At 39.4% G+C, this 24,385-nt stretch overlaps 1 protein-coding gene across 5 annotated transcripts in view; it reads right to left on the reverse strand.

Moving 5' to 3' along the window:
* The window catches only part of LOC136848849 (heart- and neural crest derivatives-expressed protein 1-like), a 50,531-nt gene extending 26,800 nt beyond the window's left edge, over nt 1-23,731 (reverse strand). Inside the window, exons 1-3 of one of the 5 annotated variants that reach the window (XR_010856156.1) lie at nt 21,796-23,731; nt 5,145-5,230; nt 2,720-3,097 (exon numbers count right to left, since the gene is read on the reverse strand). The gene's annotated coding sequence lies outside the window, so the exon portion shown is untranslated. Of the gene's footprint in view, nt 1-2,719; nt 3,098-4,796; nt 4,896-5,144; nt 5,231-6,254; nt 6,486-21,795 lie in introns of those variants that run through there. The other 4 variants (XR_010856155.1, XR_010856154.1, XR_010856157.1 and 1 more) reach the window with 4 other exon arrangements.
* Between the last annotated feature and the right edge of the window lie 654 nt (nt 23,732-24,385).

A 24,385-nucleotide genomic window follows, 5' to 3' on the forward strand; every position in this document is an offset into this window, starting at 1 on the left:
CTGACCGACCGAGTATGGAGCCAGAACGATGCGATTGTCTGGTAACACTGCTTCGAGAGCCAGAGAAAATATAAACAGCTGGAAGGGCCTGACGGGCATGCCCAGCAGTGTTACCAGACAATCGCATCGTTCTGGCTCCATACTCGGTCGGTCAGTATAGTGGAACGGTTACGGGAACAGTGTTTGCCCGTCGGGCAGTGCCCGCTAGTGTGGACAGGGCCTAACGGATTTTGTTTAGGGTTTTTTTTTAATGATTTTGCTGCATATAATGCAAAGCAGTCATGGTATGATAATATAGACAACATTGTGTTGAATTCTACAACCTGTATAACATCGAAAAAGAAAAAAATGCCGAAACTGCCGCGTTGTAGTTAGGAAATTGGGAGGGGGCGGGAAGGGTAAAATCTCTGAATCTGTCCAGAAGGACCCCGCTCATAAACTCGGAGCACAACCTAGGTGGGTCGGAGATTGTGGTTTCCGAGTATACGTCTGGAATAAAGCGACATGTACTAAAAGTATCAGTATAGTCATGTGATTATCTTCATTTTCATTATCTCAGGGATGTACGTACACAGCAAAAGCAAGCTACAGTTCCTTACTGTTCTTACTAGACCTAGACAGCAGAGGGGATTAAATAGCGCATCCGGGTGGACGAGTATGGACATCAATTATAGGCTCATATAAGACCACCGCGTTTTGTAAACAACTCATTTTTTGTATACAGGTGAATTTGCTCGCTGTAAATAAAAACCCTTACTGCTGTCCGTTGCTGAATTCATAAACAATAAGTGACGACAAACAGTTCCGCATAACCCTGCCTTGAGGCTGAATATAGATTCGTGTGTACTTCCATGCTTCTAGGAATTTCACACCATCGAGCTTTGTACGACGAAATTTGTCCGATGTGACGTCAGAAGCGGAGAAACAGCGAGCAAAGGCAGAACTTTGCCCGCTTCTGACGTCACATGATAGTTGGCGTTGCCCGCCGTCCAGAAAGGCCCCGCTCATAAACTCTGAGCACGACCTATAGGTGGGTAGGAGACTGTGGTTTCCGAGTGTTCTTAAAAGGTTTCATCCACAAAATAAATGTTTTCTATTTTATTATCATTGGTTTTGGTGCATCGCAAGTCATCAGCTTTCATTTGCAGTAATTATCAAGTATACCATTGCAATATTTTTCTGCTTCATGGATATTATTTATCTGGGATGTAATCCTATGATTTTACTCTATTCTTTGTATTTGTTTTACCCATCAGAACATTTAGAGAAAAAATATAAAAAAAGTTTAACTAATATATGATCTGATTTTTACCACAAAACTGAACTTTTCTTGCTAAAATTACGACTTTTTTGGGACTTCATTCCTGTGATTTTATTACCGTCCACCATAACTTAATGTGACCTTTTTTCGGGCGCATTTCATTTGGGCGAATTTGGGCAATAGTCAACATATTTTGGCGACTATTCATTATGTCGTTTGGGCGACAAAAGTATCAAAATCCTGCATATTCGCAGCAATCATTTGGGCGAATCAGTAAGGAAAAAGAGGCAGAAGTATTTAGGCCATGTTCTGTATCGGTTGGCGGATAACTCAGTAGTTTGCTGGTTAATAACTGACTGTAATATCAGCATTATTCATTACTCGGCCACCGAGGGAAATACCTCAGAAACAAACCGACGAAAAAGGTGCTTGACATTTTCTGTTTTTTTTTTTTTTTGTATACACAATATTAAAGAATGAAGTTTCGTTGCGGTGCACAAACAAAACCCATAATATGTAAAGCCAAAATTAGGTGGCCAACCTTAGCTATCCGAAGTTTGCGGATCGTAGCCTGGATAAAAGACGGATTTTCCTAAGCTTTTGTCCTGGCGCTCTCAATTCTAAAGCGAACCCAATTCACCCGCAATTCTAAAACCAAGTATTATCAAGAGATTGGCAAAACTAAGGACCAGAAGCACAACTCCCATCCTCACGAAATCCTTTGTGCAATTTTAACAATCAAACTTTAAGAGCCAGACAAGGCCACCAACTAATTAATGCATTATGCAAAAATCCATCATTTCTATCGCCTCACTTACCCGATACATACAAGTCCAACGCTAAAGCCTGTGTTGTAGTAACCATCGACAGTCGCAGTAACTTCAACAATTTATAGGCATAAGCAATAACCACTCAGGGGGCAAATTACAATATCACTATTGAAAATTTGCTGCCTGCGTAACTTTTTTTTTACAAACTAATTACAACGTTTACCTAGCAATTTGGACTCGGTTCAACCCCGCAAGATACTTAAAATATTTTCTTGGCGGTATTTCATGTCAAAGTGAATTTTCACTTCTAACTATTACCGTTCAAGTCACCTTTATAAGTGCTCTAAGCCGAATGCGATCTTCAGATCATGAAGAATGATCTTCATAAACTTTGACTGTTCCTGTCATCAGGAGTCAAAATACTATATCACTTTGCTGAACAGGTTTTGTATCAGCATAGACTATTGCAAGTAAGCACCAAAATTCGAGGTTAATAAATTAAAACCTCCTCAAACACCATTATTTCAGTTACTTCATTTCTCAAATCAGTTTCCCCCATCTTACTTCTGTTAACTAACCAATCAGAGTTGGTACCATTCCTTTGATTTCATAGGACATTTTCTCTTTCAAGGCGTATTCCAGTCTACCCCATCACATGACATTTTAGGGTTAAGGAAATGGAATAAAGGTTATGTTGGTCTTTATACACTAAATACTATTACATATCCAAAGTATGTCAGTTTATATATTTCTAGTTGTCTGGGTAACCGAATTTAGTGCGCTTCGAACCCTCACAGGGCACGCATGACGTCTACGCTACAAGTAGAGTTCTAGTTGTCTGGGTAACAATTCAGAGCGCTTCGAATCCTCACAGGATATTCAGTCTTCACGAAAAGCGTTGCTTTCCATTAGTATTGGTGGCGTTTAGGCTATAAGTTGAGTTCTTGTTTGGGTAACCGAATTCAGAGCGCCTCGAATCCTCACAGGATATTCAGTCTTGACGAAAAGAGTTTCTTTCCACTAGCATTAGTGTCGATGTTATGGTTACTGCAGCTACACCAAAAGCCTGTGCATAAGAAAAGTCGTTTGTTTCGTTTTAGAACATGCTAAAAGCTTCCATGACAAAACATACCCTCTTAAAAGTGAAAATAGCCTGTTCAGTTAATCCCAGCAGCTGTTTTAAGGTTATTATAATTTTAATACTTAACGTGAGAGTAAACTTTCCCATTAACAATCCCACGTACTAGTATTATTGTTACTTCAAACTGCCAACAACTTCCGCATTAACAATCCCATACATTACCACCATTGTTCCTTCAAACTCCCAAAAAGACACCAGGATAAGAGTGCCATCCTTTAAGATTTATTTAATAGGGCACCAATCCTACACTGAAACAACCGCTTCCAATTTTAATGCTGTAAGTATGAAAGGTGCCATGCAGTGCAAAGACTGCTATCTGGCAACTTTCGTGCTTTAGTATCCATCCTAAGGGAATTGGAACTGCACAATCCCAAGGGGCAAAAAATTAAGTTGGGGAATTCAGAATAAGAAAAGGGTTCACGAAGTAAGCTTCGGCGCGGGAGGAAAGGTGGATGAAGGTAAGGGTCAATGAAAATATGCAATGAATTGCATTCTGAACTGTTGATTTCCCAACATGAAAGTTTAGCCTGCGTAAGACGGGGGAGGGCGGGGGCGTTGAGCGCGTTGACGGAACGTCGTTAAGAATGCCCAAATTTGAATTACAATTTCCACTATTAACCAGCCTATTGTAATACCTGAAAAGTCCACGACATCAGTGTAAAAGATTCTTTAAAATGCCAAGACCTAGGCCTCGTAGAAAATCAAGATCCGCCTATTACCTGTCTAGTTCCTATTTACTAGTGGGAATGAAATTCTAAGTTATAAAAGTATGTCAGAGTTACCCTACCCTATTCTCAGCTGCACTAATACAACCTTCAAAATAGCATCTCGTGATTTAACGGGCTCAAGTACTGTAATACCCTCTAATAACTTTCACAGTCAAAATATGTCTCCCTAGGTCTGACTACTGTATGGCGTTTTATACCCCAGTCTATTCCCAGCATCCTTAAGAGATAGACTTGAGCGTCTATTACATTTATCCTAAACCCTGCGTCTAAATAAAATTAGCACGTTCTTTACCCTAACCTATCCTATCCTATATTTCAAGCTCCATATCTAACTTCCCATTAAGTCCTAGATACACCAAAACTATCAACTCTGCAGTTCTAACCGAAGTTAGAAGTTGGTTGGTTTGAAACTCCTGTTGGGCATGGTGACAAAGTCACCATGCTTGTTTTTGAACTCCCTGTTGTGCATGGTGACCAAGTCACCATGCACAACATGCAAGTCCACCTTTGCCTGGCAGATGGCAACGCCACCCCGGCAAAGGTGGACCTCGGGAGTGGGCAAGGAATAACTTTGACGCAAAACTTAAACTTTGGCTGAAATAATTATTACTCAAGAGCTTTAAAAGTTGTTACTGTTCAAAAACTTCAAAATTCCAAAAGAGACTTGACTAAACTTTAAAATAATGAAATACAAAACTAGCTGAAATTACAAGATCAAACCACATAAGGCCAAAGTTTAAGTAAATTTTAAAAATTTAAATACACTAATAAAAAATTTAGTCTACAAACTTTAAAATGTTATCTTAAAATGTTACCTTCCACACACACTGAGCTTCCACACACACTGAGCTTCCACACACACTGAGCTTCCACACACACTGAGCTTCCACACACACTGAGCTTCCACACACACTGAGCTTCCACACACACTGAGCTTCCACACACACTGAGCTTCCGATCACAAATTAAATGCTTGAAAGCAAAAAGTTCTGAAGCTGAAACAAATCCTAAAATTTCTTGAAATCTTCAAAACTGGAAAAGTTAAATTTTCACCTCTGCAATTTTGAAGACAAAAAAATAACCGGCAAACTTTCAAAATTCTCAAAACTGGTTTTAAACCAAATGCATTAAAACAAAGCCTGAACTTAAAATGAAAACTTAGGAGTTTTGATTCTGAAAAAACAAAGCTTAAAAAATGTTTGGGGGGTTGCTCAAGTCACTCACTACAAAAAACAAATACTTACCCATTAATCCTGTTTAGTCATAAGGTATCGGTACATCTAAGAATTCAGTAACTAACTGTTGCACGCTTATTTAACGACACACCCACCTGAAATAAGATATATATTATGGCACGCTTATTTAACATTTCCTGACCTGAAATAAAAAATATATATATATATTAGACCGAAATGTTCTAGCAAGTGGAAAGCACCAAAGGCTGACTATTGCTTACAATCTGCTGGGCCATCTGATTTTTAAAATACTAAGACAAGGAGCAGTAAGCAAGGCTTTATAAATACTGAAAATTTATTAGTTTATTGCTACTTAAGTCTAAATTAATTAAAGTTTAAATCAACAAAATATAACCCATATTATGAAGGATATGGTAGTCGAGATAAGCCCCTCTAATCCTTAAGAAACTTTAAACCCTATTGCATCGTAAGGCTTGTTCTATACCAGCATAAAATTAAAATGAAAACAATCGTAGCACTGCATAAGATTGCTAGTATAAAACTAAAGTGCATAGAATTACCACTCAAAGCAATCTAGTTCAGCTTAGTAATAAGCTTCGAAACGGTCTTAAATGCCATGATGAAGGGCAATCCACAACACCTAATATACTAAACATTTTGAACAGTTATTGTAAGAACTTACAACAAAAAATCGAAAATGCCAAATATTTGAAGATTCAAAACCAGCAAACTTAAAACTTTCATATGACAACTGTATGTCATAGCTCAAGTAGAGGTCTAAATATTTAATATAAAACTCAAAACTGGCAACATTATCCACTCGTCAAACCAACAAACATTGAAGCACGCATTCACGCAATAAAATATTGCAAAGATTATTCACAATACGACATAGCTGAGAAACTGCTCAAGCTTCTTTAGACCCCAAATAAATATTGAAATCAGACATGCGAGTGAAGCATGTAGGCTATTTGAACCTAGAACAAATTGCAATTCAAGCTAGAGAGCATTTGTACACTGCGCACCAAGACTATACAAGTGCCTGCCTTAAGTGAAAATCATACATGAAAGCAAATTTTAAAAAACTACGACTCTCCTATTCTGCAGGAGCTACGACACTTACGAGATAACACTAAAACAATTACAAAATATACCCACCTTACTTTGAAAACGTACAAGGGCCCGTCGGAGAGGGAATCATCCCTGTGGAGGACAGCACATGAAACCGAAGTGAAACACATAAGTGAACCCAACGATCGCCCAGCACAGTGCAGCCGAGGTCCCGAACACAAATGAACGAGAACGTCGAGTTAGTATCAACGAAACCTGTCCTACCAACACTGAAACAAGCTGTTCTTGACGATAACAGCCAACGACCGCTGCAACTACCTGTTTGTGGGACGTCGCTTTCGCCACCGAAGAAGTTTAAGGCGATGATCAAAAAATCGACAGAAATTATTATTATTAATGAGAGTTGCCGGTCACTCCTCCTTTTTAGCGAACTAACCCAATTATGTATCAGTAGTTAGCCCAACTGAAAAAAAAACTATTATTATTGTATTGAATATTATTGCTGCTTCAACTGCATTTATTTTGTAGAAGACTCTTTCTATTTTCCTTATTGAGGACTTATTGGAGGTGCGTGCTAACAGCTCGCCTATATATTTGTCATTTCATGAGGGAAAAGTAAAAAATCTGGAGTCTGCTTCTTTATATATTCTATACAGTTAGTTCTATACAACTGTTGCCGCGACGTTTCGACAGACTTCTATCATTCTCCACCGGGAGCTAGTAGAAGACTGGCAGATTGCATAGGTCCTTCTGAATTTATACACGGGCTTCAGCGGGGGGGGGGGGGTCATGGACGGCGAATTCTGATTGGTTGCAGTCGGCGGACTTCAAGCCAAATTTCTGCGGCGAAGCTCGATCCTGACAGATCTTCGCAACCTGGGAATATCACTCATTCCAGCGTTCCCATTGGCCTGCCGTTGCGTGATGTCATGCCGACTGACATCATCGGTAGTTTGGCTGCTATTGGGCGGAGGATGAATGATGTCATTATTTACCCTTTCTGTCGTAGTCGGGGGTTGTCTCGAAAGGCGCCTCGCTCATCAGGGCGTCTCCATTCTCAGGGTTGTCATTTTCAGGTATTCGTTGGATTTGGTGGGTGTTCTGCATTACTCTTCTCAAATTCGTGGGTAGGAGCGATGCCTCCTGCGTCGTATTCACTGAATACGACGCAGGAGGCATAAATAATCTGCTAATGATGTCGACATGCAGAGTGAGATTAATAAAGGTATGTTCACCGTTCACCTTCGTACTTAGAAGTCGAAGGTTGAACAAAAATTTGATCATGGCCATAACTTTTGGTCATCAGATACAGTCTTCTTATTTGTCACAGGTATTCTGGGGATACGTGAGCTTTTTGGAGGGTGGATTACACAGTCTTTGTGGAGGTTTGCAGCCTCTTGATTCCTGGTTGAATCTTCACTACTGCATACGTCAATGTGTATAAAGAAATGTAGAATCTCTCGAGAGATAGCTAACAAATCCTCCGTGGCTCCGCAATGCCGAATCCTATTTGGTTCTGCAACAATCATTTTCCCTTTGACAAGGTGTTTCTTCATCCAGCATCGCCTCCTGCAAGCGCTCATCTACTGAGGAATTCTCATACTACACAACCTCATGTCTGGCTCCACTTCCTTAACGGCTCCACTGCAGGAGAGGCAAGAACTTTACTTATGCTTTGCTTTTTTAGGACGATAACGTTGTTATTCAGTCGTTGAAGGGGGTGGATTCTGTGAAGCCCTGTTACCAGGGGATTAAACTGGATACAGTCTGAATACCTATCTTGAGAGAGGGGTCTTCACTGCAACATTGTCTGTCTCCAGTGAGAGAGAAAGGTTAAATGAGTCTGAGAAGAGTGTTCCCAACATATGTCATCCTCTGGTCTTTCAGGGGTACAAAGGTTTGAGTAGACTGTGGAAGAGTATCTACCTTGCCCCTATAGAGGGTATTGTTAGACACTGACCCAGTGAAGGCTCATTTGTGATGGAAGGACATGGAGGCCACTCCTTGTTGTTGCACTGGCACCTTCTTTTTTCAAATGCAGTACTTAGGTAGATGGTAATGCAATGGAAGCTGGACTTTGAACCCTCGTTAGCTGGACCTCACTTTCTCTCGTTCTAACGGCAATGGAAGGACCTCCTTTATTATTTTCTTGTTAGTATTTTTGCATAAATTATTGTTTATGGACTAAAATTGATTGTCATTTTTGTTTTTCCTCAGAGAAATTGATTGCCTCCGACAAAGAGGCGTGGTTTCTTCGCAAAAACCTTACAAAAGGGTCACTCGTAACTTGCGAGAACTGATTAAATTCTATGTATGGATGAAAAGTCATCTAGGAAATTTAACTTATGCCAAGATTTGTGACTCCACATTTTCATGTGTACCCCACTGATAAAGCCAATATGCAGGGTGATGCCAAAGTCAAGGTCATACTAAGGGTCAAAGATGAAGTAGGGCCTTGGCCATAACTTTTGACACTTTTGACACATACAAGAAATTTCATATCTGAAAGACAACTCCACCAGTGATACAAATGTGCCAAGTAAGGCCAAGGTTAAGGTTACACTGCAATGAAGAAGGCTAAAGAAGAATTCAAAAAATCCTTAATCCATTAAGGATATAGAGTAAGTGACACATAGGGAGGAGTTATTGCGCCACCAAACAGAATGTGATGTTAACAGTTCTTCGTTTCAAGCTGAAATGAGCCATAATGTTCTCAGAGAAAAGAAACTTGTATGAATAGTTTTTGTGAAATGGAATCGTGTGAAAGAACTGAAAAGTATTTTTGAAGTAGAATCAACTTTTTCCTCTCAAGATGTAGCCAGATATGCTTCTCCAAACATTCCGGGTTTATTTTTTTTTCATTTTTCATATTAATTTTTCAAGATTCAGTCTACAAAAAAACCGGTTTTGATAATTCAGAGAAATATACGATTTCGACTATATTCTGGACGAAAAACAAAATCAGTGCAAATTTGGGTTATGTCATGCCTGTGTAATACACGCACATACCCATACACACACACACACAGTGATACAAGCTCTTGCGCATTTACAAGTTCGAAATCTGAAATCGGTGCTTTGGGCCTCGCTTGAAACCCGTCGCGCTTTCCCTTACGTGACTTTTATGAATTTCCCCCAAATGTGTCGAATTCACTCGAGCAAGATGCGTAGAGTTTGTCATTTTGTGAAAATGAATGTAATTTGTGGCTAGACAAAAAGCGTCTAAAAGTAAGATGCTCATTATGTGATCTGAATCTCTTGTTTACTGATCCACGTTTCGAGTCTTATGTCATTGCGTAGTTAGAATGCACTTGCTTCAACAAGTAAAAAATGCGCTGAAGTTTCTTGAGCCACGGCTAATGAAACTTTCATCCACGGCCCGGTGGTGGTGGCCTGCCCTATGGCATTGCCAGACGCACGACCAAGGCTAACTTGAAGCTTAAATAAAATAAAAAATACTTAGGCTAGAAGGCTGAAATTTAGTAAGTTTGATGATTGGAGGGTGGATGATCAACATACCAATTTGCAGCCCTCTAGCCTCAGTAGATCTTAAGATCCGAGTTCGGACAGAAAAAATGCGGAAGGACGGACAAATAGCCGTCTCACTAGTTTTCTTTTACAGAAGACTAAAAAGCGTGTTTTACTCCTGACATCGCTACAGCTGAAGATCATTCAGGCCTGATCAATGAGAAGGCCAAGTTAACCTTAAATGCGGATCACGAACAAACGAGCAGAATGAACGTCATGCTCAGTCTTGCACGCAAAAACTTTTAACTTTGGCTTATCGTGAACTACTCTCATTGACGTTAGGAATTCTTAATGAACGTCATTTCCCGCCGCCCCCCACCCCCCTCTCTCTCTCTCTCTCTCTCTCTCTCTCTCTCTCTCTCTCTCTCTCTCTCTCTCTCAAGAGAAGCAGCACCAGTTATGAATTCCCTCTGGGCGTACGAGGTATCGTAACGTAATCCTTGTTTTAGCCAGCAATGAGTATTCATTTTTTCTTCTTAAAACAAGCGCTCGAATTATTCCCTGCATGAAAACAAGCAATAGTCTTTCCTTTAAAAGGTCAGCTGGATGAATAAAGGGACTTGTGAGGCATTGCTGAGACAAACTCTGCTGTTATGACTCATCAAAATAAATACAGATACGGAAAGTTACTTCAGTCATTCATGAGAACCCGGATGTGACACACTGCGCTGGATGTGTAACCGACCAAATGCACGGTGTAACAGTTCCTCGCAGCAGGGGCTCATTGCGCATGTCTAGGCAGCTTTGAGGGGAAAAGGTACGGGCTGTTGATATATTAGCATATTTACATAAACGCAAAAGTCCTAATGCTTGTCGCAATCTTATGAACCGACTAGACACGCCAACGCGATTACATGAATCCAAAAGACCGTTTTGAAAGCCAAAGTTGGAGAGCCTGAAATGAAGGGGAAAAGTTCTCACAAATTCGCACAATCTCTTTTTCCTTGAAGAGAACGCGGACGCCATTAAACAACGCTGGCAACAAGAATAACAATAACAGCAATTACCAAACAGACGTTAGCGCTATAGTGCGCATGCGACCGAGATAAGACCGTTTGGACTAGGAGATCAGGCAGCGTAAGGTCGCATTATATAAACATACTTCGAGCTTCCATTAAGATCAAATGAGCTTGAAGAACAACGACAACAAGTGCCTTCAAGCAGGCCACGGTGATAAAAATGGCCCCATTTGAAGACGAAGAGAGCTATCACGATGATGAGCACACTTGAAAGACGACTAATATAGACATCACTCAGATGGAATGTAAACATTCCCCGAGTCTTCGTCAATACGGAAGCAACAAATCAGCTGTTTATTATTCGTGAGAAACCATTTCCCTGCCGCTCTTTCGATAAGGCCTTCTGTCGCAACTTTTATTTCCCTTTGTGGCTGCCAGTGCGCCTGAGAGAGAGAGAGAGAGAGAGAGAGAGAGAGAGAGAGAGAGAGAGAGAGAGAGAGAGAGAGAGAGAGAGAATGGTTAAATGTTTTTTGAATAGATAACAGATGAGCAAACGGACGAAGAGACAAGAGAAATCTTTCAAAATATATATATATATATATATATATATATATATATATATATATATATATATATATATATATATATATATATATATATATATATATATATATATATATATATATATATATATATATATATATATATATAATAATAATAAGGGAATCATAGGGAAAGACACCGTACTCAGGCACATTTATTTTGCCAACGTTTCACGACTCATAGTCGCATCCTCAATCTATAATAAAGATAGAGACGCGAGCTTTAAAACCAAGCACTGCATATACTTCATAAATAATTATGCAGCATTTCGAGTTATCCCATAAATATCCTTAGAAGACGGAGCTGCAGCACTATAAAACTGAGTCGTGAAACATTGGCAAAATAAATGTACCTGAGTACGATGCCTTTCCCTATGGTTCCCTGATGAGATGTACCTAGAGTACATCTCTATATATATATATATATATATATATATATATATATATATATATATATATATATATATATATATATATATATATATATATATATATATATATAATATAATCACCAAAGGTATTTCCAGATGCACAGTCTCCGGTGTCACATGAAAATACTTTGCAAATGAAACATGCTAATGTATAAATTACGTTTGCTTGCAAATATAAAGAATAATTTATCACATTTCACATATTTTTTATACCATTACGAGCTATGGAAGAGTCGTGAAACCCCTTATAAAAATTACTAAAAAATAGAAACAATTATTTTGCATGAAGCGGAAGGTCGCACGGCGCGAGATGGGTGTATCTGTCATATCATGTCATATCTGTCATATCATGTTATATCATGTCATATGTCATATCTGTTATATCATGGCATATCTGTTATATCATGTCATATATGTTATATCATGTCATATCTGTTATATCATGTCATATCTGTCATATCATGTCATATCTGTTATATCATGTCATATCTGTTATATCATGTCATATCTGTTATATCATGTCATATCTGTCATATCATGTCATATCTGTTATATCATGTCATATCTGTTATATCATGTCATATCTGTCATATCATGTCATATCTGTTATATCATGTCATATCTGTCATATCATGTCATATCTGTTATATCATGTCATATCTGTTATATCATGTCATATCTGTTATATCATGTCATATCTGTCATATCATGGGTAATTGGAGTGTATGCATGTGACAGCAATCGCTATCCTATCTGGTTTCGAGAGTCATCCCTTTTTGAAGAAAAGGTTTAAGCTAATGTTGTATTGTTAGTACTTTAAGATAATAATAATAATAATAATAATAATAATAATAATAATAATAATAATAATAATAATAATAATACCGGGCGCCGTGGCAGAACGGTTTAGCTCATCGCCGGACTGGTTAAGCAAACTCTCCCAGGCGTTGATTCCTTAGGAAAGGATCTTTACCATAATTTCCTCAGTCCACTCAGCTGTAAATGAGTACCTATTCCCGTTTGGGGTAAGGTCCAGCTATGGGTTAGATAGCAAAACTCATCAATGATGGAAAGGAATGAAAGAATAAACGACAGCGACGCAAGCGGAACCTCTGGCAACAGAGGAGCTTCGTCCGGCAGCCATGCAGGTGTACAACCCAATCGACGGGGAGGACGGGCAGGTACTTGGAGGTCGTCATCCAGCAACTGACCACCACAACGACAGTAACCAGCAACCAGGGACTGGAGCTACAGAGGCAACCCAGAAGAAGAAATGGACAAGAGAAGAAAATAAGGAAATGTGGAGATGCTATACATCAGAGGTAAGAGGCAACCCGACAGAAAGGGGATACAGAAGAAGACTGGTCAGCATCTGGAATGAGAGAAATAACACCCCTCAAGCAGAACAGAGGCTGGCAGACCAAGTCAGGAACGTAGAGAAAAAGAACTGGCTCTCCACAACAGAAAGAGAGGAACTGGAGAGAGAAACAACACCCAGCAACGAAGGACGACAAGACGAACTAAGAGACGACGACACAGAAAACGACAGGTATGATGAGCTAGCAAACGACACACGACGAAACACCGAAGATGTAACAGAGAGGTCTGAATGGGTGGAAAAGATCAGACGATGGATGAAGCCAGATACAGAAAGAACGTAGATCCCCTCCTTGAAAGCCTACAGCACAAAGAAACTGAGGGGAAAAAACAAGTGAAGTTAATAAAATAATGAGACTAACCCACACCACCAGTATCACAGAAACAAATAACCTGGCATAAGCAGGAGCAAGACTGGTAGGAGAACTCATGGGGATACAAGCACCAACACCACCATCACAACCAACCCGTGGCAATGAGATCTGGCTTGGGTAAACTGAGAGAGATGGCAGAAAAGAGGCTAAGAAGCAAGAAAACAAGAGAGGAACTGAATGCGAAATACATGAGAAGGGACTAAACAACACAACAGAGGATATAAAACAGAGGCTAAAAGTCAAAGCACATGAGATCCAACGGTACATGAACAGGAATAAAGGATACCAACAGAGCAAACTCCTCGGAACCAACCAGAAAAGACTATAACAGCCAACTAAGAGGGGAAACCAACCACCAGGAAATTCCTGAAGCCGAACCAAGTACGAGACTCTGAAAAAACATATGCAGCAACCCGGTACCACACAACAAACATGCAACATGGCTCCAGGAAATCACGGCAGAAGAAATGGGGAGAATAAAACACAGATTCACCGAGATCACGACAGACACAGTCAGACATCAACTAAAGAAAATGCCCAACTGGAAAGCCCAAGGTCCCGATGAAGTCCATGGATACACTGTATCACAAACCACCATGCGCCCAAATGGGTGACCACAGGAAGAACATCATTAGTACAGAAAGACAAGAACAAGGGAAGTATAGCACGTAACTACAGGCCTATCACCAGTGAAAGGCTATACAACTACCTAGAGGACACAAACACCATCCCCCACCAACAGCAAGGCTGCAGAAGGAAGTGTATGTGATGCTTGTCATTCCACATGCGTGGCATCAGATAGTAGGCCTATATACCCCTGGCTATCACTGTACAAAACACCGTTGGTCTGCAATATATATATATATATATATATATATATATATATATATATATATATATATATATATATATATATATATATATATATATATATATAAATATATATATATATGTGTGTGTGTGTGTGTGTGTGTGTGTGTGTGTGTGTGTGAGTGTGTGTGTTTCAAGTCTTTTTATTACAATTTCCCTATCCCCCGTTATTGATTTTTGCTGTTCCCTTAAGCAACCTTGTTGTCCGCCAGCACGCGCAGCGGATGGGACAGAATTTAGTAATTCGAGCAGAAGACGCAACAACAGACCAGAGAAGGCAAAGGATGGAAGGCGAAACTTTCAGCTGATTCTCCTGTGGCGGCGGTTCGCTACCGTCTTAACAGTGAAGATCAGGACAGGTCATCCACTGAACCACTGCACTGAAAATGAGCAGGTGTGGGCCGTTGGTGGCATAAACTATCTCGTGCCCTCCGTCTCTAGGATGGAGGTGGGAGGTTTTACCCTCTACCTTACTCTTCGCTGGAAGTGGTTGCCTCAGGCGCTTATGTGACCCAGTAGTTCCTCATTGGACTGGTTGGTATCGTTCTCGGTTAGCGCTCTGCTGGGCCCGCGTTCGATTCTCCGACCGGCCAATGAAGAATCAGAGAAATTTATTTCTGGTGATAGAAATTAATTTCTCGGTATAATGTGAGTTCGGCTTCCACAATAAGCTGTAGGTCCCGTTGCTAGGTAACCAACGGGACCTACAGCTTACTGTGGAATCCGAACCACATTATAACGATAAATGAATTTCTATCACCAGAAATAAATTCCTCTAATTCTTCATTAGCCGGCCGGAGACTCGAACTCGGGCCTAGCGAGTGCTAGCCCACAACTCTGCCGACTCGCCCAACGAGGAACTGTACAGAAACCAAAGTCATCAACGCATTTGCATGAATGAAGGTCGCCTTTAGACCTTGTTATCTTCCTTGTTTGTACTTCATTTTCTACTCTATTTTTAGAACTTACCAGAAGCCATTCTCCCTCCCTTTCATTCATTAACTCTGAAAACTCTGAGCTGTTAGAATAAATGCAGTTGGGTAATCACGCTCCAAGACCCCTAAAGGGAAGAATGTTTCAATTTGATGATGGTTAAAACATTCGCTGCCAACGGAATAGATGAATACAATTGGGACGGTAAAAAAAATTCATGCGTTAAGTGTTTTCTTTTCTATGTTATCATCACCAGAAATATATTTGACACCTGCGCATTCATTCTAGGTTTTGGCTTCATTGCAACCCTGAACTCTAAGTCTTCAAGTTCGTGACAGGGTTGGCAAAATTCTGAGGCCTTTCATCTGACCGCAATTGCGTTCTTGCCGCAGTACAAACACACACACACACACATATATATATATACAGTATATGTATATATATACATACAGATATACAGTATATGTGTATATGTATGTCAGTTGGGACAGACTCGTACTTGGTAGTAAAATTGTACAGCGGCAACTCAAAACTAAATGGCATATTGACGTTTGTATGTAAATGGTAATGTTCATCCTACTGCCAAGCAATTGTATTCCTAAATATGCGCAAGTACATATGTACATTATTCACTCACTTATTGTTCCATTATCTGCAATGGCCTGAGTAGGCTAATAGCCAAACTCGGATTCTCGGTTATTAAGAATGCAATTGCTCGGCAGTGGGATGAACATCGTCATTTACACACAAACGTCAATATGTCATTTAGTTTTGAGTCTCCGCTGTAAATATGTCATTTAGTTTTGAGTCTCCGCTGTACAATTTTACTATACCAAGTACGAGCCTGTCCCGCCTTCGTTTAGATACTGTTCTACAACGCTGCTATACCGTCACTAAGGGAAAGGCCCTACGAATTAACAACAGTAACCTGATTCTGCCACTAAGGACGAATCCTGCCACTGCTACTGTAATAATACCAGAACTCTAATGATAGTGACAGTGATAGTGATGACTGACAGAGGTCCTGCGAGTGTGTGAGGCTATGTGTGAGGACCTAGAATTTCGTTTTCATCAGGTGGGGCAAGGCGTTTTGATGGAGCGCTGAACACGCTCACGTTATTTCTCTTCTTCTTCTCTCTCTCTCTCTCTCTCTCTCTCTCTCTCTCTCTCTCTCTCTCTCTCTCTATCCACCCCATCCGCAGCCAACAATTGTTAACTAACAGCTAAGTACAATTCACTGGATTTTTTGGGAAATCACCAACATCGTCCTTCAGTTTGTGAAATGAGCGAACTGCCTCTATGCTATGAGGTCAGGATAGAGGAGAGAGAGAGAGAGAGAGAGAGAGAGAGAGAGAGAGAGAGAGAGAGAGAGAGAGAGAGAGGAACACCCAACTTTTATTAGCACTTACTTGAGAGCAACACGATTTTCGTATACAAACAAATCCGTGGAAGGGAAGGGAAGGAGTATCAAGGGTTCATCGCAACCTTTCGGTTGTTTAATGAGGCGCGAGTTATACCATTCGCATCACGTCCAATGCCGAAAAACAAGCGTTCACAAACAAGAAACAAAAAGCCTCATATTCTCAATACCCCAGCGACCACAGCTGGGTAGCCATGACGTCATACGTCCGCCTTCCTCGCGACCCAATCATAAATCAACCGATAGCGGCATTTCTGTGACGTCATCGTTATCGCCTTTTATTGCTGTTACCGCCAGGCTGATGGCCAGGGCTAATTTCTTACGACTTAATGTCAATAACATCAACGCGTTTCCCAAATACTCCTCCGGGCAATGTTGGACGGAGGTCTCGGCCGAAGAAAATTGATACACATTTGCATGTGGTCAGAACGAGATATGAATTTAGGAGTCACATCACGACATGATGCTGTCTTCGAAGAGGGCCGAAATGTAAACAGAAGCCAGTGAGACTGAGCCTGCTTACATTTGCAAAGCTAAAAATACATTTATTTAAATCTAAAACACACACACACACACACACACACACACACACACACACACACATATATATATATATATATATATATATATATATATATATATATATATATATATATATGCGTGCGTGTGTATGTTTTTTTTTTTTCTTTGCCACTACTCGTCCGATTAGCGAATTAACCAACTGGTCAGTTCCTAGATAAGTGACAATTAGGCAAGAACGTAAACAGTCGGCACATAATTCCCTTAAACATTCATTGGACAGGCGTGGGTCTAGCAACCTTATTCCATGAAGAACTGCTGAGTATCAGGATAAAACGTTTTGGCACTACCCACTCTAAGGCGCAAAAGGACATCACCACTTTTTAGGGAGAATAAATTGTTTTTTATAGAAAAAAGTCCAGCTGTTTTTGAGATATAAGCTAATGCTTAAAGGATTTCAAGATGAAAGAGCAGATATTATGACCTGCGTTGAATTAGTCTGCGGTTGATGGAGTGAGTATTCACGACTGATTTGTTGGGTGAGGAGGACAGCAAAGAGGCAGAGGTGAATGAGTGGGAGTGGAATTGCTGTGAGTTGGAGAATGATCGTGAAAGAGGTTGCTGAAGACATTAGGAGGGCGGGTAAAGGGTTGAAGAATGGAAAGACACCAGGAGTTGATGGGATTACTATAAAAATGCTGTGATACAGCTGTAGTAGCGTGACTGACTGGCTGACCGGCTGACCAGGGTTCGTAAGGTATGATAGGATGAGACATAGTCCCGAAGGAATAAGTGACGGGAATAATTGTCCGGCTGTGAAAAGGTAAAGATGGCAGATGTGATTGTCACAATTATAGGAGCATAACATCACCTAGTATACCAAGGAAGGTATACATGGTAGGATTGTGTTTGCGAAAATAATACGTGCTTCACTTCCGAGGTGAAAAACTTTAACCATCTCCCGGAATCTTATTTTCACTGGAGCAGTATCAAAGTGGTTTAGACGAGACGGGGGCTGTGGATCAATTGTTTTTTTATAGGACAATAATGACAGAATAGACAGAGATTCACTGTGGAAGTCACTGGGAATATATACTATAGAAAATAAGTTTCTGGGAGATGTTCAAAGTTTTTCACGGCGGAAGTGAAGCACGTATTAGAATGTGTAGACATAAGATGTAATAAAAATGGGTCTGAGAAAGAGGTGTGTTACTTCTCCATATATGTATGTATATTATATATATATATTATATATATACATACATATATATATACTTCTGTTTGAAATTTCATTATAACTGTACCCTTAGTCAGCTGATCTGTTATTAAAATAGTCTTAAATTTAAAAGCATGCTGTCATGGCAATACTGCTGATGTATCGGCGGATGATTTGCGATATACTCAAATTGACTTTGAATTCCTACCAGAGTTCTTATACACAAACACACACACACACACACACACATATATATATATATATATATATATATATATATATCATAGAGAGAGAGAGAGAGAGAGAGAGAGAGAGAGAGAGAGAGAGAGAGAGAGAGAGAGAGAGAGAGAGAGAGAATCGCATCGTTTTTATCCCAGTGCGGCATTCTGCAGTCATCTAACATAAACTTCTTGTTTTAATAGGCTCAATATATATTACGCAAACATCCTTTAAAACGTGTGAAACTATTATAAATATGCCAAAGGACTTGGTTACAGAATATATACTATTTTTAATAGCGATCGTTATGGGTGACTCCAGGATGGGGTTCCGCGTGTTCAAGAATTCTTAGGACGCAGGATCCTTCCTGTGTCTTTTTCCAAAACTAAATTAAAAGAACTGACCGCCCAATATTTTTTAATAGTGATCGTTATAAGCATTTTATAACTCACAACCCGTTCAGACTACTAATGTCTAATAGACATGTTTCAGTTACGTTTTTTCTTCATATTTTTTTTTCCTTTAATCGACAAAAGTCATGAGTCGTTCATGAAATTGTAAAAAAAGACGCGACTTACTGGGCCAGAACTCAAAATTCTTTTCCGGTACGAATGTTGCATACGTGTATATATATTTTTCATGCTGATCTCAATAATAACCTTCCTTACGTTGCTTGTTTCATGGAAACAAGCAGAAACGACGTCATAAGAATAATAGTGGGTTAGACATATGGTGACTGGGCAGGGAGTGTGATGCTTGCATGCAGTAGCTCTTTAAAATTCCGTCGGGGAACACTGCACAACTCGCCTTCAAGAAAGCCTGGCTATATTTCATGGAAACAAATGTATATTAAGGTGTTATAAATATTGCAAAAAGGTTGATTCAAAATGAAAATTAATGCATCATCAATGTACTTATCCTATGTAAGCCTAATGAAGCTAAGCATTCTAAATGTAGTCTCATGACTTGAGTACTTCCAGCGACGCAAGAAGGAGCACCTCATTTCTAACGGTTTGTGAAATACGTTTCTATCCTTTATCACATTCAGTAATCGTTGACCACAAACCCAGAAAACCGCGAGACCATCGTCAGACCCTGACTTCGAGCACCAGTCTATTATCTTATTATTGACTCTGAGGCAAAATCAGCTTAGTCTGATTTTACCATCACTGATGTTTTCACCACGGAAATTTTAAAAAATCTCTTATCGGAGGTGCATTTAGAGATATATGTTTTTCTACGGTGTGTCGATTTTACTTCAAACATGGGCTAAGGTAAGGATAAGGAGCTCAGCTTATCTGTAAATGTTACGCACATTTCTATATGAGCAATAACTTACATGGGCGGCCGCAGCATATTTTCCAAGGGGCGGGGGGTTAATCTTAACACATACGTAGGTATAGTTTCCAGTATCAAGCAGACAAACACTTTTGACCCTTTGAACTAGCAGGTCAAGTCCAAAAACAGCAGTGAATAAAGCAATTATATATATATATATATATATATATATATATATATATATATATATATATATATATATATATATATATATATATATATATATATAATATGCAGGAAGGGCTCCAGAGAGAATAACAAATGAATGCTTATGAGAGACGCGAGAGAGAATAATAAACGAATGAGAGAGAGAGAGAGAGAGAGAGAGAGAGAGAGAGAGAGAGAGAATAACAAACGATAGGACAGGCCTCGACTTTTTGTTTGAAGCTGTGCCTTAATTGGCGAAATTCAGTGCATTTCATTTCATATAAAAGTTGTAGGGTCAGATAACACGCCCGGCCCTTTTATATAAGTTAGCATGGTCGCCCGCACGTAGGGGCAAGGGTGGGCGGCGGCACTGGCCTCGCCCTGAAATCCCAGAAAAAATTATACATATATATGTATATATATACACATATATACGGCATATGTATATATATACATAATTTTCTGTCCTATTTACGATGATTTATTTCTCTCATTTTTCATCGTTTGTTATTCTCTCTCTCTCTCTCTCTCTCTCTCTCTCTCTCTCTCTCTCTCTCTCTCTCTCTGCATTCGTTTATTATTCTCTCTCGCGTCTCTCATAAGCATTCATTTGTAATTCTCTCGTGTCCTTTCCCCAGCAATTTTCTCTTATCCTCTGTCTGTGGGAGATAGCATCAAAGGTGCTGCCAAGACCACTCGTCAACGAATGTTCATATTTCTGTGACAGATGAGTTGAAACCATAGAGCGTCAAATATTAGAAAACGTTTTGTAAATATACCAGCGAGAAAAAGTGCTGGCAAAGTCATTTCCATCTATTCCAAGGCTTTGGAACGATACTTGGAAAGAAATATTAAAGGAAAACTACCATAAGAAAGTGATTTTCACTAATTTTTAGGAGTATTGTAATTAAAAAAAAAAAGAGCAAAGCAATACAAATAGCTGCTAAATCAACAGGCATAAGCCTAGCGCTTGCATGACCAAAACTCTTGTCCTTGATATTACCATCTTTATAGGCTGTTTTTTTTTTTAGCGCGATGATTCGATAACTTTTACCACATGAAGCCATGGTTTGTTACTGTAAGCAGGTTAGACTTAGACACGAGAAATATGTAATAGTTGTATATTCACGAAATCCAATACAACATCATGGGCAGCAATGCACCTAACAATTGCTATACGCTCACTCAAGCGAGACTGCCCCGACCCGTAGACTCAATATCTCCGGCCTTAAACACATTTCGGCGGGAATATAAGCAATACTTCTTTTACATGCGACGTATGGAAACATCCTACATCCCTCCTCTAAAATAAATGCATTACACTTCTGTAGTATTTTGGCGACACATTTTTCGTAGTCTTGGAGTATTTCTAGTTTCAATCCACAGTTATTTAAACCACTGGCTAACCTGGGTCAGCATATAGTCACTCAGCACAGTCTAAAGCCAGTTCCTGACAACGAGCTCGTAACTACATTTCCTTGTAGATCAAATCAAATTTCCCCATTAAAATTAATGGAAATACTATTAATCCCTTCCAGCTCCCCCCCCCCAAAAAAAAACACCAATTTTTTGTTACGTGTTCTTAAATAAGAAAATGTACTTTACAAATTACAAAAAAAAAAATTATAAAAAATAATAATACATAATAAAAGTGAACGTAAAGATATAAACTGGTTTTATTAAGTGTAACTTTACCTTGAAGACCACACGAAGACGCTGGCGGAGGGGGAACAGCGGGACGAGCGACTAGCGAGTGCCTCCAAGGGTACGGAGGGTCGTGGTTGGAGGCAGTAGATTGGCGGAGGTGGTATTTTCCCGTCGGGTTCTATCGCTAACTTAACTCACTCGCTACATGCTTCATGCTACATTGTTAAATTCAACTTACGCACTATGCTATGTTAAAATATGTTAGATTCTCACGCTGGAAGGGGCTAGGCCATGTTTACAGAAGACAGGGAATAGCACGAGATACACCGGGGTGGGCTGCCCTTGGTAGAAGAGGTAGAGGTAGGCCAAAGGAGACGTGGTTAAGGGCAACGAGGCAGGCAGGAAAAGTGTTGGGGAGATCTTGAGGAGTTAGCCCAGGACAGAATGTGGTGGCGTGAGTTCATCGAGGCCCTATGCATCCCCTTGGGTGCCACGGGAAATGATTGATTGATGATTGACTACGCTACACTTTATCGCTGAACATAAATCCATAACACGCAAACCTTGATCGCGTATTTCTACTTTTTCACGCTTCACATCCAAGGTCATAATGGCCTTCCCTTTTGCCCAGCATTGGTGTTGACAATCACTTTCTTAGGGCCCACGGTGAAAACTAAGAAAATGTTCCAAATTACAGGGACAAAGCGAAAAATTTTAGAGATCCCGATTTTTCAGCTTGAAACAACAAAGGGTGATAATATTGCATGATTAAATCCCATGTATTTCAAATGGTTACGTTTATTTCATTGCCACTGAGACCAAAAAAAAAATTTTTTCGAGCTCATGGGTCGCTCTTAAAGGGTTCCAAAATTATTTGGGATGGTGATTCCAAACAGGATTGGAGGGTTTCGTTATCTATTATTTCAATTATGTTGATTTAAATGTTACAGGTAAAGGTGTTAATGTTAATTAATAAGTGTAATTTAATTGCAAATTTGAAAAGCAGATCTATTTATTGTTTTACTGCAATACTTTTCATGCATAAACACTGGAGTTTCCAAGTCGTTGTGGGAAATTTTGTATCACTCAGTGGGAAGAGTCAAAGAATGTACACTATAAATTACGCGGGTAATTCCTTCCACTGAATGTCTCAGGTGGAAAGATAAACATACCGTGTTTTCACACTTGTGTCAGAAATTCTAAAGGATTAATAAACTGCTTGGTAAATCTAAGTAAATAAATTCAGCTAAAAGTAAATTTTAACCAAGTTCAATTAACCTAAAAGGGACTCAGAGTAAATTAAACTAAGGCCATAAGAATTCCAGGCAGGTTCAGTTAGGCTACGGAATTCCAGAAGTTTCGACAAGGTTAAAGTCAAGTTAAAGCAAACTGAGTACCAAAATTCACGGTAAATATGCAGGCAATAATTTGGGCTAAACATTCTATTACGCCCATGTAATTACGTAAATCTATGTAAAATTATTCAGGTTAAGCCTATGCACAGTTAATTCCCATAAGCTCCAATATATTACCAGCCTAATCAAGTAAACGCCTCGAGAAGTAAATAAAATAAGGAAAACAGTTAGCTGCGTCTTTTAGACAAGTAACTAAAACGTTAACTGACGAAACTGCTTCCTACAGAGCGACTGTCAACTCAAATCGCCTGGTGACCTAACCTAGGAATCGTATGTCAACCTGCATTGAAGTTAGCCTATAGTTTAAACAAAATCTTAATTGACCTCTCAACTGAAACAAATCCTATCTAAATGGTTAGTGGAAACCAATGGCCTCTAGTTACGTTCCTGGAAATAAATTTGTACGTTATTATTTGGCACCGACATGTGCTCCAACGACAACGGGAATGAATGGCCACTCCAATTCTTTGGTTGTATATCCCGACAGGTAAGGATTTGGAGAGGATATGGTAGTATGGGGGTTAAACTTAGGATGGGTAAAATAGGAGGACATACGAAGTTACGAATCAAATCTCTTACGTGTTAACGAGTTTATAGCACTGCACTAAACAAGTTGTACTTTCGAAAGTCGAAGTTTAACGCGTGTACGTATCATGCAGGGTTGCCAACCCTTGCAAGTCAAACAATACCAAATCGGCCATCATGTAATACCAAATTTCATGTTTCAATACCAAATTAGGAAAATACACATTATTTAAGTGAGGGGAAGAGATTGTATGAAAATTCATTAATCACTTTTATTGCAGAATCTTATAAAAGTAGCATCAACATTGTAAGGAAGAACAATAAAGCTTCTATTAAAGTTAAATGTTGTATTGTTGTAAACAAAAGCCCAGCTTATAAGCGAGGATTATTTAAAGCAATGACATATGGTGATATAAGAAGGATGGTCTATTTACCATTGTTGGAAAGCTTTTTTTTTTTTTTTTGGTGACACGATGTAGGGCATCCAAATTTTCATCATCATTATCCTTTGCTGCCTTGTGAAAATCTTCCCAATATTTTTAATAGCAAATTTTACGATTTTTAATACCAGAATACCAAATTTTGTTTTTCAATACCAAACACATTTTTCAGTACCAAATTTTAACTAATTTGGTATTGAAACGTACCGGTTGGCAACCCTGGTACTGTACGTAGGCTATGCTGTTTACCATGCTGTC

This window comes from Macrobrachium rosenbergii, chromosome 19 (assembly GCF_040412425.1).
Source record: "Macrobrachium rosenbergii isolate ZJJX-2024 chromosome 19, ASM4041242v1, whole genome shotgun sequence".
In the NCBI taxonomy this organism is placed as follows: domain Eukaryota; kingdom Metazoa; phylum Arthropoda; class Malacostraca; order Decapoda; family Palaemonidae; genus Macrobrachium; species Macrobrachium rosenbergii.